The 17,828-nt window shown below is 40.2% G+C and overlaps 1 protein-coding gene across 3 annotated transcripts in view; it reads right to left on the reverse strand.

The window, feature by feature from the left end:
• GUCY1A1 (guanylate cyclase 1 soluble subunit alpha 1) overlaps nucleotides 1-8,428 on the reverse strand; it is a 37,410-nt gene extending 28,982 nt beyond the window's left edge. The window contains exon 1 of one of the 3 annotated variants that reach the window (XM_068403111.1): nucleotides 8,346-8,428. The gene's annotated coding sequence lies outside the window, so the exon portion shown is untranslated. Of the gene's footprint in view, nucleotides 1-7,887; nucleotides 8,049-8,345 lie in introns of those variants that run through there. The other 2 variants (XM_068403112.1, XM_068403113.1) reach the window with 2 other exon arrangements.
• Between the last annotated feature and the right edge of the window lie 9,400 nt (nucleotides 8,429-17,828).

Genomic DNA, 17,828 nt, shown 5'->3' on the forward strand with positions numbered 1-17,828 from the left:
TGAAGAATTTCCTGCCAAGATGAAGACAATATTTTTTTTAAGCCTTTTGGTATTCTGGAGCATCTGGAAGCACCATGAATCTTGCAGAGTGTGCACCCTTGGCAGGTAAAAAAAAAACAGGGAGGAAAGTAAATTTGCTGCACTGTGTGTAGTCTTCCTTTACATGGGGTCAGAAACCTTTGACATTTCTGCTTACAGTTTAGGTGATGTTGAAAATTCAAAGCATTTGTTTTAAATATTTGTACCTGGCAAGTTCCAAAGAGACAAAAATGCTAACTTTACAAGTATCTTGTGACAATGGAGAAATGAAGTTCTCACAGTATCACGAGTATCTTTGCAGAAAATTCATGTTGTAAACCTTTGCTCTGGGTTTTTAACTCTGTTTATAACAGGCATCTAAATCCCACACTGCCCATAATATATTAAACTGACAACAGGATTGCATTCCTAAGTAATGCAGCTTCTTTGCTGCAAGACAGAGTACCAAACCTAAGTTTAGCATTAAAGATCTGAATGCATTTATTAATATTTTACTAAAGGTTACGAGTGTTTTCTATGGTTGTAGAGTAACAGTTGGGAAAGAAAACAGTGAGGATATGTTATATAAATACTTGCATAGACTGCTTTTATTTGCATATTTATTCCAGCATTAGATAGATCAGCCATTTACAATACAGTACATTACAACAACTGCAATAAAATCTAACTGTATTTTTTTAAAATACATCAACCCCATTAGATGCTTTTCTGCCACTACTACTCTCATTTCAGTTTTTTATCTTATTTTTTCCCTATTCTGATTTATTGCTAGCAAAAATCTGCCCACAACATGGGCAGGAATGGATGTTCTTTTTTAGCTTTTGCTACATTGAAGTAATAATCTTGCATTCCATCAGTATTCCTTGCTCTTCACCACTTCAAAGCCTATTTGAAAAGATACTTTTACCTTTTCATTCCCCTCTATCTATTGTTTAAACCTATTTTTGTTTAGAACTTAGTATTGCTTAGAACTGCAAATTATTTTCAAAGAGAAACTGGAAGGAAGATATCGTGAAACCCCATTTCATATATTATATTAATCAACAGTTAAAAACATTTTTACTGGTATTTTCTAGTGCCAGTCTCTAATCTTCTAAGAGAATAATTATTCTGTCATTATGCCCACCACTATCACCTCATGCACGGTATAGCTGCACACTTCAAACTTCGACTAAGCCATGACTCCATTAGTCCTAAAATTTACCATTGTTACGGTCAATGACTTTTTCCATGTATAGTTGACTATCATGCTGCATCTCCCACAGATCTGGAGCATGTGATACGCAGGGTTCAGCACAGAGCTGATCTAAGTTGATAGTAATTTTCAGATCAGCTGTAGATTTTCCATGTCATGCTACAAATGTAGTCCCTGCCTCATGAGCCTATCAACATGTTTTACAAGCTGTGCCCAACTCGTGACTGAAAGACTGGTCTCCTCTATGCTATTTCATTGTCACCACACAACCAAATTTTTTTGTCTGGGAAGGGAACTATTTCATTACCTTTTAGCATTCATGTAGGCCACCATTCGGTCAGTGAGATTGATACTTGATCAACACGTGAAAATTCTTATGGAGCCTTTGCTTAAACTGAAATACTGGTATTTGACCTTCTGTCTGGTGAATTCATCTTTGGGCAGGTTGCTCAGCAGAGGAATTGTGCCAATGTTATCTTGCATTCTGCTTTTTCTCTATCGCTGTTGCTAGGTGTATTATTTGTTTATTTTAACCTCCCAGAAGGCCCAAATTAAGATCAGGGCCATACACAAATATACCGTAAAAGATTATGTTTGACCTGAAGGGTTTGCCCTCTGAATAACTAAGACAGAAAAATGCGATATGAAAGGAAGCATTACAATGTCTGTTTTAGAACTGGGGAAATAAGGCATGCTGGAGATCACAAAAGAAAGACTGCAGCTGAGCTAAGAAGTGAATCCAGATCTCTTAAACAGAGTTGCACAAGTTTTTTTTGGCCAGGAGTTTAGTAGACCTGACTGATTTACAAAAAATACGTCAAGCCTTATACAAATTTGCAGCCAGATTTTAAAAATAAAAATGGGATCGAAACACTTGAACATTTATACAAGTGAAATTCAAACAGATTTTGCAGGTAGGATTCATAAAAGGGTGTAGGTACTATATATAAAAGCAGAACAAGGAAGGTGTCCTCACCCTATAGCTTCATGCCTAACACACACCAGGTTTAACTTCATTCTCTCATTTCTGAAGGCTCTGTAATTGCTTATAGGAAAGGCATTTCCTCTTGGCTGGTTTTATTAATATCATGCAACCTGTTTGGGAAGTTTTAACTGCATCTAAATATGCATTTAAATCAATCTAAAATTAATTGTCATTATTCCTGTCATGATTTCATTAAGTTTTTGAGGAAAAAAAATCAGTTTCACATTGACCAAAAGCCTTGCTAATTTTCTTAAGCCACAAGACTATCCTTCCCTTCACACCATTCTTCCCATGTGGAAATTCTAAAATCCTACCTCTAAATATGTTTTTTTGGAATTCTATGGACTAATGGCTATATTTTCACCAAAATTTGAACAGTTTATCAATCTACCAAATATTTTTCTCAACATGAGGCAAGTGGTTTTGCACTCTCAGCTTGCCAGGGCAAATAGGCAACTATGAAGACGATTCCGGCAAAAAGGAAAAAGAAAGGGGAATTTAAAGTTAGATTGATGCATGCTTTCTTCTAAGACATGGAAATTTTGCAATTTTTAGCAGTGTTATTTAAAACAGGAACTGCAATGAGTATTTTAGGCTCCAGGGTGCCTGCAGTCAGGACTAGAGAGCCACATAGCTATTAATTTAAGCAGACACTCCTCCCTGTTAACCAGAAGACAGCTACTGGGTACATTGTCTTGTGTTTTCAAATCATAGAAATAATTATGAGCAAATGAAAAATCCCAATTTTTCCAAGCAACAAACTGGAAATCTTGCTGAGGAGATCCTTCCTTGTAGTCAGCCTTTTACTAATGCTCTTTCATGTGTGAAGAGTTTCTGTATTTGCCGAGGAGGGAAATCAGCTTTCCCTGAACAACTTTTGTCACTTTCCATCTGTATCAAGTGCCAAGTGAAATGCAAGGTTAAAATGAAATTAAACACGTTTACCTGGTCAGCATTAGAAAGGCAGTCACACTCCTGTCTAATATACCATAGAGAAACCTGTTTCTGGGATCTCAAAAATAACGGTGCTATTATTCATTAAAAGTGGAGACTTTAGCAGCAACTACTGTATGTGGCATCACAGAAACCATAAGTTTTACTGCACCCTCTGGAATCAATGACATTCTAGAATTACACAAAATATATTTTCCCCAAAAGAGTGATATATTTTTGTTCTGAATACCTTAGAATGGGGCTCAGGAAGAGATTCACTTCATAAATGTATGTTTCTTTCAATTTCCATTTGTGAAAGAGAAAATAATAAAAGGATTTTAGGCCATTGCCTTATAGTAAGAAATTTTTGCTCACACTGAAATAATTGGATGACTTGCACAGGGTATTCCCTGCAACTCTCTAATACAAATAGCCATCTAAGGGCTAGATTCCACAATGCTTGATAAAATCTTTGGAACTGGTTCTAGCCTCCACCATGATGATGCACACACCCTGCTTTCTAGATTACAACCCACACAATTAAAGCTCTCTTCCTGAGCCACTGCATAGCTGACCTATTTTCTATACGGACTTAGCTGAAACAATCAATGGGCATAGCCATGCGTAAAGTGCAAGGCATAGCCAAACAGTTCCAAAAGAGGGTTTCAGACAGCTCTGTGCCCCATAGCCCCATGATGGAATGCAAGTCTTCAGGTATTTTTCTCCTTGGCCTAGGGCAGAGAAAACATGGCCTTGGCACTCAAGCAGGAACAGCATAGCATTACGTTCACGTTCAGGCAGATACATATGCATAGCAGGTACAGATGGGGTCTCGTGAAAGAAGTACCCTCTAAGAAATAATACATAAGTTCACAACCTGGTTATCATCTAGGCTTAGTGTGCTGCCTGTAAGAAGTTAGCCTCCTGGTGCTGACTTGCATGAGGAGGTGGCTTGTTTGAATACTACTACTAGCAGGGCACCATTCTCTTGGAACAGCTACTTCTAGTATGAATATGCAAGAAGAAAATCAATTCACTAAGTTGGCTTTAAGTAACACAAAGGAACTAATTTAAGGAGTCAGAGCAGTAAAATCAAAAACAATGGCTACCACAATACTGCCGAGTTCAAGGAGCAGGGAGGGTGCCTAAAAGGAGCAGTGAGGGTCTGAACTACGGAAGGGGGCATTTCAATCAAATGAGTTTGTTAGTTAAAATACCGCAGTTAAATGTGAAAGCAGTAATTTTCTTAGCAAGGGCATTGATTTCACTTAACAAAACTATCATATAAAAGGAAATATGAATGAAAAATAAGTGGAAGTGGATATCACAAAAGACTATGGTCTGTTAGGGTGAGATTCTCCCAAAGGTTGAAGGCCTATGGAAGCCCTAAAGTTCAAATTTACTTGGGGTCTGAAGCAATGAACAGGACTTGGTGAGGTTTCTCTATGGTGAAGTAAAATTAATCCCTAGAGAATGTATTTGCTCCGACTTATGTCATGAAGCAGGAGAACAACTGACAGCAGTGAAACCTGCACTACTATGAAAGGGGAGTACATGTCAGCTTGCTCCAGACTCCGCATCTACAAAAATAAATATGCATCCTGTATGAGCTACAGGCCATAAATGAGGAGCCAAAATGACAAGGAATCACTAGCACTGACCTAAGAGTGGCATCACCTGAGTAGGACAACCAAAAAACTGGACAAATAGCATGTTACCAAATGACTAGCAATCAATACCTGTGTTACAAGTAAAAGGCTTCATTAGAGATATTAACATGGTCTTTTCAATTGTTTCATAGCAGGTGGATCTATAAGCAAAAACCTTATAAAAAACCCTGCTGTCACTAGCAAATTTTGTGGCCTTTACTACGAAACAAATTTTGTTGTTTACATCCTAGCTAGAAGCCCTAGCCGGAAGCCCTAGCCCATTTATGCACATGCTTAAATCCTATTGGAATTTTAAAATTAGATAGATACTAATATTCTGTCCTTAACAGTGCTGCTTTCTTGAACAAAGACTTATGCCCTGATCACTGACTTAAAAGTATGAGTATCTGTGCAATGATAAACTTGAATCTCTACTCCTGGTACAACTAGTCATGCAAAACTTGCTGAATATATACCATATATATTACAGCCATATCTCAGATGCTCAAAGCATGCTGAAAAGAATATTCAAAGTAATGTCAAATGTGAGATTTGGCTTAATTTAAATTTCAAGTGCTAAAAATCTTAATTGCAAAGCTAAGCATCTAAATAAATGCAGTGAATTTTAATAAACACATAAATAATAAAGATCTTTAAAAAGGATATAGTACAAAATGTGCAAGGAATTCCAGCACAGAAACTCTAATGGCAGCTCTTCACGGTTCAATTTTCATTTGCACAATAAAATGTGCCAGCTGAAGCATCATGATTTCTAAATATCATTACAACGAAAATCCTTAAAACATGTCCTACAGTTTCCAATAACTATTTTACAACACTTCTTTTTAACTATACTGAACTTTTCTTAAATAAATAAGTTTGTATAAAAAAAGAAAACTTGCTACTTGTCTATGGAGTAGATACAAAATACAGCCGGTACCTTCTAATACATATTTTCTTGTTGATAATTTAGAATGTTGCGTCCGTTTCCTTAGATTACTGAGGTGATTGTTTTTTTTTTTTTTAACTAAGATGTAATTTACAACAGCTTTTGGTTTAACAACTCATTTCAGTTAAAAGGAAAATAGCTGTATTTGCCACAAACTCTACCTTGACTTCTGGGATTGCTTATTTTGAGTCTCGGTATGTTTTTAGAATTTCAAATAGATGGCATTTATCTTCATAATGGCTGTGATATTCTACCTTTTATTACGTGACAAAACCAGGTTTTGGCTGCTACTGATGTTTTGAGTATTATATTTTATTACAAACTCTTACTTATGTTTTGATTTCACTGTGGGATCTGTTTTGAAACAGACTGTCATAGAATGGTTAACGACAGATTTTTTTTAAAGAAAGCATTAATCAGAATAAGACAAATATACAAGACTTCAGTACTTACTTTTATGGACACAACATTAAAGACTAAACTTGACTTCTCATTTTTAACGGTTCATCAGAAACTTAATTAAATAATTTAAGTGAATACTCAGCAAGTGAACCAGTGGGAGAGGGGATGGTAAGCCATTTTATTGATAATGTCAAAAAAGGGTAAAAAAACTACTGTAAACTAAATTCCTTACTTTCTCCTCCAATGTCTGACTCATGATCTTGCACTGTCATGACTCGTAATAGCTGCAAGCTACAGAATTCCACAGAAATAATTACAACCAAGAGATCTCAAGATGTGATTTCCTTATTTCTCCTTCCCTGCTTTTCCTGCCCACTTTAGATCAGCGTGATTTCAGCAATTGCTTTTCTGTTCTGAGAATGTGGAGCATGAAGTCTTTTATATCACCATTACAGTATTCCTCATGCTTCCTTACAATCATCTAGTTCATTTAAGGTTGTTGTTGGCAAAGCAAAGAGAATAGTTATTAGAGCTGCAGAATGTATGGCCATATGTAGTGCCCCAGAGCAACACAATCCAACCAAGAAACTTCTCAACAATAAAGAGAACTTCCCGTGCTTGCATTTGTAACATATTTGCACGCATTCTCTGGTTGCTTAAGTTGATTAAATTCTCTGATTAATTATGTAAAATAGTCTGTTACCGGAATCTCTTTCCAGCACGGGCTGTCACCACCTTTTGTTCCTAACCCTAGAAAAGCAGCAGACCCATTTATGTGATTTAAAGTGTATGCTTCCTTGCACCTCCTCTCTGTAGTTTGGAAACAGATCATCATAATCATAACTCAAGAAAAGGGAGTGGCTCCTTTGGGAGTTTTGTCTTGGGAAAAACTATTAGATCAGACCATTTCCAAATAAGTAAAACACTTTGTTCTATTAATAGAAAGATAATTAAACTCTTACACTTGTTATGAAAAATTGCTGTTACATTTTTCTGTAACTCTGTATTCTGAGACTTCACAATGCAAAATCTGAGTTAATTAAAATTTCTTTTTTCCTACTAGTATTTCAACTATCAGAAGTCTCACCATTTCTCTTTAGACCAACCCGTATGCAGCACAGTGTAACCTGTAGTCCAGTGAAAGTGCATAGCCCAAATACAGCATTACAAATAGTTCATTTCACCATAATTAATACTCATTTTTAGTAATACTGCATCCTTGCTTAGGACTTTTTTCCTGTTAATTCATCCTTCGAACTTAGAAAGCCATCTCACTACATACACAGAGTAAGTGACCAGCTTGACAGAGTACATAAGATGTATAAAAGCACTCCTTTACATACGAGAGAGAAACTTTTCAAGTGTCACATGTTTATACATGGAGATGATTTTATAAAGGCGCTATTAGACCTAGGCTAATGGTCACTGCACTTTAGCTGCAGAAACAACTCTTATCCGCTCAGAAAAGGAATTATAAGCCTAAAGTCTTGAAAAAAATAGAAAGAATAGTGGAGCTAAGAAAATCGACTGAAAAAGTAAACTGCCAATCACAATGAGTACAGCACAGTTTAGGGTTTCATTTATTCTTCCTAGAAAAAAAAAAAGAATTGGAATAACAAATGCAAAAATTAAGTTATTGTTAGAGCATCAAGTACGTGATTAAATATAAGGTTTGTGTCTAATTCATGACGTGCAACGATATGAATTACTCTGAAACCCAGATAAGAAACCTTACCTAAGTATAATGCGGTAAAACTAGCCTGAATGGGTTTAATTGGCTTGGCGGGCACGAGCACTTAGCAAATTCTTAGAAAGCCGCACAATGCACACAGGCCGCCGCAGTCCCCCTACGTGGCTGAAGACCTCAGCGGGCTCCCGGATCGCTTCCAGCCCCGAGTCGCTACATATTTCGCTCCAGACCATATTTGGCTCGGGGCACGGGGCACGGGGGGCTCGGGGTGCTGAAAGGAGAGGGCTTCCCGCCCCCCCGCCCCCCGATCCCGGGGCTCAGCCCCACTCCGCACGGCCTCGCGAGAGACCCGGCGCCCGCCGCTACCCGGCGCTGCCCTGAGCGCCCCGCTGCCCGCGGGCACGGCCGGCCGGACGCCCCGGCCCAGCGCTGTCCAGGGTCCCCGCCGCGCCGCCCCCGCTCCGCGCCCCGCTCCGCGCCCCGGGCGGCTCTCGCTCACTCACTGACTCCCTCGCTCGCCATGGCGCGGGGGCTGCCGCGGCCCCGCCAAGGGGCTCAGGGCACGGCGCTGCTGCCGATCCCCGGCGCCGCCAAGGTGTATTTGGGGAGCGGGCGCGGCGCGTCGGCGGGGCCGCCCGGGCGGGCGGGCGGGGGCCCGGCGGGAGGGGCCTCCCCGCGGGCCCAATCAGGGCCGGGGCGGGCGGCCCCGGGCCGCGGCGGGGGCGGTGGCGGTGGCGGCGGCCCGGGGAAGGCGCGCTGCCCCCGGCCGCCCCGCGCCGCTCCCCCGCAGCCGGCAGCGCGGCCAGACCGCCGCCGGCCGCGTCCCGCCGAGCGCCTCCGGCACGGCGCGCCCCTTGCGCGGCCTTGGCGGGTGGTGCGGGGCGTCAGCCGGGCTCCGAAGAGGGCGTGTGTTGCCCTGCTGCCACACGCTCCCGCACCGGGGGTGCGTGTTTCCCCGTCTTCGTGCAGCACCGCACGAATCTAGATTTCGGACAATGTCGGTGTGCACGGAGTCGGGAGCTTCTGTTTGCAGCTTCCGCACGAGTAGGAACCAGTGTCATCGGGGGTTGAAAGGCTGGTGCCTTTTCTACACAAGTGCCCTTCCAAATACTCTTCAATTTGAAAATTGTGTGCTACCACATTTGCTTTATTTGCACTTTTTCTACCACAGCTTTGATTTACTTGTTGATGGTGATATTCTGTGCAATCTCTAATACATTTTTACTGTAGCTTTGGGATGCAAGTATTGCAACTAATAGCTGAGCAATGATAGAAGGGAAACAGTAGCTTTCCAAATATGCACAGAAAACAAGAATCATTCAAAGAACTTCAGAATATTGGAGAACCAAGTTAAGTTCAATTTAGAACACACATTCATAAAACACTTTTTATAGACCTGCCCGGGTCTGAAATCATACATACTTTTAATTCTTGCATGTCACCATCGAAACAGAATGACAACTCCACAATTTTTAAATCTTCACAAATGCCATAGCATGTTCATAGTATTTTCACTGTGAAAACATTGGATGGTTTTTGGAAGCCCAGGGCCAGAAATATTTTGTTGGACTTGGACAATTAACAGTGGATGACCTCACAGTAGGATTAGTTGCCTTATCACATCATGTGGAAGCAAACAGCAGATATCACCAAGAAAAACAGCTGGTGTAAGCTGAAGGATGAGTTTGGAGGAGCACCATACCTACATAACAAGAGAGGAAAGGGTATAATTTCTTGTAGCTCACTGTTGTAGCTTAACAAGCTAGTGCAGAAGAGAGAGTTGAAATCAACCAAAACAAAAGCAGCCTATCTCCAAGTGGTTTTGAACAGACTAGCTTTACACAAGAGAGGGTATCTCTCAAGATGTGAACATTTTGTTGCCTCCTTGACTGTCAGAACTGAAAATGGTTTAATAAATATATCTGCTTCACACCATGCTTCCTTCCCTGCAGTGTTAAAAGAAGATAAACCTGTCAGCTAAAGAACTGATTAATTCCTTCAACCACTGGTTAGTCAGCTGCAAATAATCTGCCAAAGCACATTTGGTTGCCATTTCTGAAGTTATTGACAAAGAATGTGAAGCTTAATTGAGTGCTAAATAGTCTAGGACATTGTGTTCCTTGTAAAATTACTGTATTAGTAGATAATATATTGATGCAGTCTCTTGCCTTCAGAAACAAAGATTAGTCTCAAGGCAAGGTGCGGTCCTGCTAGTGTTTGCCCTCACCTGCAAACTACCCTAACTCTTGCTGTTCAGTCTCACTTTTCTTGTGTCGGGGAATCAGCTTTTTCTGTAAAAAAAAAAAAAAAAAAAAAAAAAGAAGCAGAACCAGCTTCTGAGCAACTGATATAAATGAATTCCATTATCAAGTTTCTGTGCCAAAAAGGAGTAAGAGCTTCTGTTGCACAGAGAATGCCTATTCCAGGATGCACTGTGCAAATTTAGATATGATGATCACTACAGTGTAAACCTTCTGTGCCCAGTGCAACAAATTAATGCTAGGCAACAAAGGTGAATTTGGACATTTGGTGAGTAACGGCATCATCAGCACCCAAAGGTCTCCCAGAGTTCTTGAAAAGCCACTCTTTGTCCCTGTCACACCAATTGCTATGTGCGTACTAGTAATGACCTGCAAACTTGCACCAAATAAAAAACAAAGAAAATTATTACAAGATCTTTTCAGTGAGTGCTTGGAAGAAGAAAATAATATTTCAAATTATATTAATTGAAATATTAATATAAGGCAGTGTTCATTTTACTTTAGCCCTTGAAAAGGCAGTTCTTGAAACAAAATTAGATAGATTTCCTTCATAAGATTTTACAAATACCGAAAAGATACCATGTTTCCACCAAGAAACATTTATGTCACACTTAAAAGTGGCTACATTTTCTTCAGTTTCTTCTTTAAATTAAAGGTCTCTTTTTAACCAATAAAATACAAAGATTATATTATATGTAAGGTTGCTAAGATGTATGTATAATCAAATATAAGGGCATCATAATTCAGAGCATAATTAGCACTGCTAAACTGCCATTTACTGGCATCTGCTGTATTTAAGTCAAGTTCTCAAAATCAGATGTCTTCAAAGAAGCACCTCTCAAATTTATCATCTCCCCCGTGGCAACTGAAATTTCTGAAAACACAGAAAGCTGCAGCCCCGAGCTGTGGTGCTGAGCAGCTGACAGCTCAGCTTTGATGGCTTCAGGCACCAGCACCATGGGACTGGAGATGCTGGCAGATCAGAGAACTGCAGAAAGATGGAAGTTGGAAGGCACCTCTGGACTTCGGCTGGTCCAACCCTGCTGCTCAAAGCAGGGCCAACTAGAGCATGTTGTTCAGGGCAGTGTCCAGTCAGGTTTTTAGTGTCTCCAAGGATGAGGACTCCACAGCCTCTATAGGCAACGTGTGGCAGTGTCTGAGAATCCTCACAGCAAAAAAGTGTTTTCCAGTGTTTAAATGGAATTTCCTGTATTTCGGTTTGTGCTCACAGCCTCCTGTCTTTTCACAGGAGGTCACTGAGAAGAGTCCAGCTCCCTATTCTTTTTCTCTTCCATCAGATATTGATACACATGGATATGATCTCCTTGAGCCTCTTCTCTAGGCTGAACAGTCACAGCTGTCTCAACCTCTCCTCATATGTCAGATGCTGCTGTCCCTTAATCATCTTAGCAGCCCTTTACAGGACCTGCTGCAGTAAGTCCATGTCTCCCTTGTACTGGGGAGTCCAGACCTAGACCCAGCGCTCCAAATGTGTTTCACCATTGCTGAGCAGAAGGGAAGCATGACATCCCTCCACCTGCTGCCTGTGCTTTTCCTAATGCAGGCCACAGACTGTTTATCACCTCCATCCCTGGATGGAGCGGCTCATTCTGGAGGTCATCTCTAAGCACATGGAAGAGAATAAGGTTATCAGGAGTAGTCAGCATGGATTTACCAAGGGGAAATCATGCTTGACTAACCTGATAGCATTCTATGATGTCGTGACTGAATGGGTAGATGCAGGGAGACCAGTGGATGTAGTCTACCTTGACCTTAGCAAGGCGTTTGACACAGTTTCCCATGACATCCTCATGAGCAAACTCAGGAAGTGTGAGGTAGAAGAACAGACAGTGAGATGGATTAAGAACTGGCTACACAATAGAGCCCAAAGAGTGGTAATCAATGGCGCCAACTCAAGCTGGAGACCTGTAACTAGTGGAGTACCCCAAGGATCATTTCTGGGTCCAGTCCTGTTCAACATCTTCATCAACAACCTTGATGAAGGGACAGAGTGTCTTCTCAGCAAGTTTGCTGATGATACGAAGCTAGGAGGTTTGGCTGATACACCTGAAGGCTGTGTGGGCATTCAGCGTGATTTGGACAGACTGGAGAGCTGGTCAAAGGGAACCTAATGAGGTTCAGCAAGAATAAGTGCAGAGTCCTGCACCTGGGAAGGAGTAATAAAATGCACCAGTACAGGTTAGGAGGAGATCTGCTAGAGAGCAGCTCCGTGGAGAAGGACCTTGGAGTCCCAGTGGACAACAAGTTATCCATGGGACAGTAATGTGCCCTTGTGGCCAAGAAGGCCAATGGTATCCTGGGGTGCATTAAGAAGAGTGTGTCCAGCAGATCGAGGGAGGTCCTTCTCCCCCTCTACTCTACCCTGGTGAGACTTCATCTGGAGTATTAAGTTCAGTTCTGGGCTCCCCAGTTCAAGAGGGACAGAAATCTACTGGAGAGAGTCCAACGGAGGGCTACGAGGATGATTAAGGGACTGGAACACCTGCCTTATGAGGAAAGGTTGAGAGACCTGGGGCTTTTTAGTCTGGAGAAGAGAAGACTGAGAGGAGATCTGATTAATGTGTATAAATATATGAGGGCTGGGTGTCAAGAGGAAAGGGGCAACCTCTTTTCAGTTGTGCCCTGTGATAGGACAAGAGGCAATGGATGCAAGCTAGAGCACAGGAAGTTCAACCTCAACATGAGGAAGAACTTCTTTACTGTAAAGGTTACAGAGCACTGGAACAAGCTCCCCAGAGAAGCTGTGGAGTCTCCTTCTCTGCAGACTTTCAAGACCCATCTGGATGCATTCCTGCATAACCTGCCTTAGATTGGTCCTGCTCTGGAAGGGGGGTTGGACTCGATGATCTCCAGAGGTCCCTTTCAACCCCTAACATTCTATGATTCTATTGCAGCCCAAATGATATTTGCATTTATCACTGACACTAGACATAGCATTGTTGCAACTGTGCAGTGTTCCCCATCAGTCAGTAGTCCATTAGGCTGTAGTACTATGCTCATTGAGTTTTTCAGCTTTTGAATCCAATCTGGCCAGCCAGAGTCCTTGTGGACTCACTGGCTCAGTTCATCTCTAGTTTGTGGATTATCAAACCCAGGAATGATGTGGCTATGCTGCCTATCTTTTTTCAAGGCATGGACAAACTTAATTCTTGCCTTAACTATAATGCTTGGCTTTGTAGCTTTGATTCTTTTTTTCATCATGTTTCTTGTTCATAGTTGTAATTTCTACTCTACTCCATATTTTCAGTATTGCCATTCAATGACATTTGTTGAAGACTCACATGAGGAATGCATTAGCTTTTCATTCCCGTGCAGAGGAGGTGCATATGACACAGAAAGGTGACAGTCACCTGATCCATGGCACTAGTAACCAAATCAGATTTTACAGAGCAAGAAATGACAATTATTCCTGAAGGTGGATGAGAATATGAAAACCTAAAAAAATTGTGTCATACAGTGTATCTTTTTAAGAGCCTTCTAAGATCAAGCTAAGTGCCAAAAGGTGTACTGCAAACTGAAAAGTTAATATAATTTTTCACTATCTAAAATACATCTGAACTGAGTTTAACTGTGGTTTTGGATACCTCTGCCACCTGGTTAGTATTCCTTTATTCCTTCACTTGTTCTTGCTATAAGGAGTTGAAAATGCTGTGGAAAACATACTACCACTGATGTGCCTGAAGGCATCTACTGGTCTTCTTATTAAAATTATATCAAATTCAGAGGAGGTTTCAGTGATTTATCCACATCTAGCTCAATTTGTCCCTTTCTGGACAGTGTTAAATCATCTCAATTAGAAACTACTTATCCTTAATGCTCATAAATACCTTCCTCAGGAACATGTTTGGAAATACATTGCATTTCAAAAGGGTACTGATACTAAAACGTTTTTCCTTCACCCTTTTCCACTGAAAGACTCCTTTTCAAATAGTACATGTCATATTCTTACTGTTACTCAGCTTTGGACAGTCAGATCTGAGTATTTATCAGGAGAATGTCTACATTTTCACCAAAGAAAGTTTTGTGCAGAGTTTCAAGTCTGCCTTGAAGAAGGGGTTTGTTTCAATGAATGAATAAAAGCACAGGTTCCCCATTCTGTCATAGACTTTATACACATGCAAGTAAGCTGTCCAGGGACACAAGATTTCTGAGGGTCGAAAAGATTTTTGTTGCTGTTGCAAGGTTTCTTGGTAAACTGCTGTTTCCTGAAGGGCAGGCTAGATTTACTATGTGTCCTCTGACAATATGTCTGTATCTTGTACAGAAAGACAAGTCTGTGAAGTTCTTATGGTGATTTACCACGGAGAGTCACAGAAATAGTACAATGGTTCTAGCAGCAGCAACAGATAAGCAGGATTCTCAGCCTCCTTCTTCATTGGAAGTGACAGGTAGTCAGACTTCCTGTGGAAACATCTTCCTGCCAGTTGCATTTGCTTTCTTGCCCAACATGCTTGTTTTCAGCTGGAAGATGGGTATAATGCTTCTTTGTACTGATCAAGTATTAATACCTCTTTTTAAGACAAGGAAGCAGTGATACTTGGCCAGAGGATAAATTTATCTCATTTCTGAAGTCATATTTAGGAAGCTCTCAACTTTAAATACAAGCTCCAGCTCAGGTAATTGCAAACTCTTTGCATCCTCCTCTAATTTAAATTGTTATGGCATCCTTCCTGTCCCGAGTGAGTTGTTATGAAATCTTTGTCATGCGTTCTCCTAAACATTGGCTATGCCTATGCTGTGTGAATAATTTTTCAGCTTCCTGCTCCAGGTGCATGCCCCGATGACACCCTGACTTTGTCTTGGACGAGCTCTGCAAGTGCGTTCTTTTCCATTGTGCCTCGATTTCCATTCAAAGGCAGCCTGGGCGGGCGGCAGAAGAGCAGCTGCCAAGTGCTCCCAAAGGGAGCACAGAGATCAGGGAGTTAGGAGTGTGGGGAGCAGACACCGTAAAGTGCTGCAACAAGTTTTAGCCTTTTCCACATTTTATCTTCAGAGTGGTAAACTGATTCCTGTAGGCACAGGAATTCAAGTCTAGCAAAAGTTTAGGTGTTTCTTGATCTATAAAAAACTTGATATATAGAGATTAGATTATTCATCTATTCAATGCATTTCTTACAGCTAGGAAAGACACAGCGATATTAGTGGTAGAAAACTTGTGCTGAGACAATGTAGCCATTCCGAACTGATTTCCCTGCTGTTTAACAGCCTTTCACTGATACAGTAAGTCAGTTATTATACAGAAAAATTATATATTTCTCAACTGCTCAGTTTTGAGAAACTTTTGTTTTATGTGCTGAGTCCACTTCTGTAACGCCACCCTTTCTCCACAGTCTCTGAATATCAGCTTAATTCAGCTGTTAAAACAATGTGAGAAGAAAAAAACCTGTGCACAAATTGGCAATCACATCTGAGGCGTTCATTTTATCTGCTGTCTTAGCATTATTGAAAATAAGATCAAGTATTATTCTTGTGCATAACAGGAGTTCTCATTCAATATTTCAATCTCTGATCTTCTAAATTAGATAAAGTTGCATAATTACATCAGTATAAAAATTACTCATTTGCTTTTTGTTAAGGAGATTCTGTTTGCATTGTGTCAAGTACAATGGGTTCCAGTAATTTTTTACATGTTTGGATGCTATGAAAGTACAAATATATGCTAAGATCCAACTTCCTATACACATAATCACTCAATTTTCTATAGATATAATAGCTCATGAAAACATTCTTGGGTGAATTCATGAATCTTCTCTTTTGAATACTGTTTTGCAAACATCTGGATCCACTCTTGAGTTTGTGGGAAACTATCATGAGTAGTTAAAGGGACTTTATTCCAGAAATCCTTTTGTGTCAAAAGAAAATGGAACACAGTATTGAATCATCATCACTGAGAAAGCAAGAGCATTGTTTGCAAGTAAAATTAGGTTGACCTCAGTTTTGCAAATGCTGGTTGGTATAGGTAAAGGTTTCTCTTTTATTCTAATAAATAGAAACTTACTGACCATACTGTAAACAAGGCAGGGTTTCTTGTTTTCAGTGTTTGTTCCTGGATCATTTTCATTTGAAACCTTAGCTTGGTCCATGTGGAGTTAAAATGAATGAGCTGCCTGCAGAGCAAAGGTATTTTCCTCAACAGAATCTAGCTTTCAGCAGTTGTTACTGAATTCTGGAAAGTTTGAATAGGCTCATCATACTGCGAAGAATTGATTGGAGTTGGTTTTCTAATTCATCAGAAAAAGCCTGCAACACCTCCTCCCCGCCCCATTGAACTGTGTTGTTTCATTTTAGTCAATGCAAACAAATACTGAGCTACAATGACCTCAATTCATCTAGTCAGAGAAATCATGGCTAGATAATGGAAACCTAGCTCAAAATTCATATGGAGAAAAAAATAATTGTTTTTTTTTCAGGTTATTCTTTTTGAGAAAAATAGAAAAATACCAAAGAAGGAACCTCTTTCTCACAAGACTTCTCATGTGGACTACACACATGCAGGAAGTCCTATTTTCTTGTCTGGGAGCACTCAAGCAAATGGGAACTGAAGTCTCAAGGAGCTCCCTGCAGTTTTCCTCCTCCTGCCTATCAGATCTTTCTTTTTTTTTCCCTTTCACTTCCCTGCTCCCTGCCACCCCCCCCGACCCAATTCACCCACCCTTTTTTTTTCCTCTTTTACTTCCTAGCAATAGTGCAGGGTACTGTCAAGTAACTTTCATTTTCTTTAATTGCTGCTTTCATTGCTTCTTCATTTTCATTTTCCTCTTCTCATAAGGAATAACACATTTATTGTAGGGAGATAGAAATGGAGTGGCTTACAGAGAACTGACAAAGGAACTGCCTCCTGCCTTTCTCTGGGGCAGCAGCAGAGCACTTCCTATGAAACACCACCAGGAAAAAATTATTCCAATAATCTTTGTGAAGCGCAATGCATTGTGTCAGCTGAGCACTGATGGTATAAGAACAACCACATATTAATTAGTTCAAGACTGACTACAGATGAAAGTGTATTATCACCTGAATTTGATACATCAAACACATTAAGCCTGATTTTCTACAAAATAAAATGTTCATTTCTCTCCGCCCCCACCAAACACATGTATCTTTCCCTCATTCTAAAACTTCCTAAAGTCATTTTTAATATGTCCCACATCTCTTCAGAAACCTGTTTTATGTTAGACATGAACATTTGTCATTTTTCCTTCACCTCACACATGTATTCATCACAAAGAATTAGTTCTTTGCAGTGCACATTGTCCTACAATAAGCCCGACACTTGTTTTGTTCTGTAGATCTTTCCATGGAATAAGTCTATGAGTAGATTCTTTGTATAAAATCAGTACAAAGTAACACTTACGCTCTCAGTTTTGAGTAATTAATTATGATAATAAGACAACAAAAGAAGGAAATCTGAAATTGATTTAATATAATGACTAGAACAAGAATAAGGAAGAGAAAACAAGCTGAGTTCTGAAAAGCCAGAAGAAGAGCTACCTGCAAAGGATAAAAATGTAGGTAAGAAGAATAAAAAAATGTGAATAGTAATTCACATTACATGTTCATATAGCACACGCTTCCAGTAGCCAGCTCATTTTGTTCCTTTACTCATCTGCACAAATAGTCAATCCAGTTTCTGACCAAGTCCATGGTGAACAGAATATTTATAACTGTTTAGAAATGTTCATCGGTAAAAAAATTATCTGCTTGCTG

Source organism: Nyctibius grandis, chromosome 6 (genome assembly GCF_013368605.1).
Source record: "Nyctibius grandis isolate bNycGra1 chromosome 6, bNycGra1.pri, whole genome shotgun sequence".
Taxonomy (NCBI): domain Eukaryota; kingdom Metazoa; phylum Chordata; class Aves; order Nyctibiiformes; family Nyctibiidae; genus Nyctibius; species Nyctibius grandis.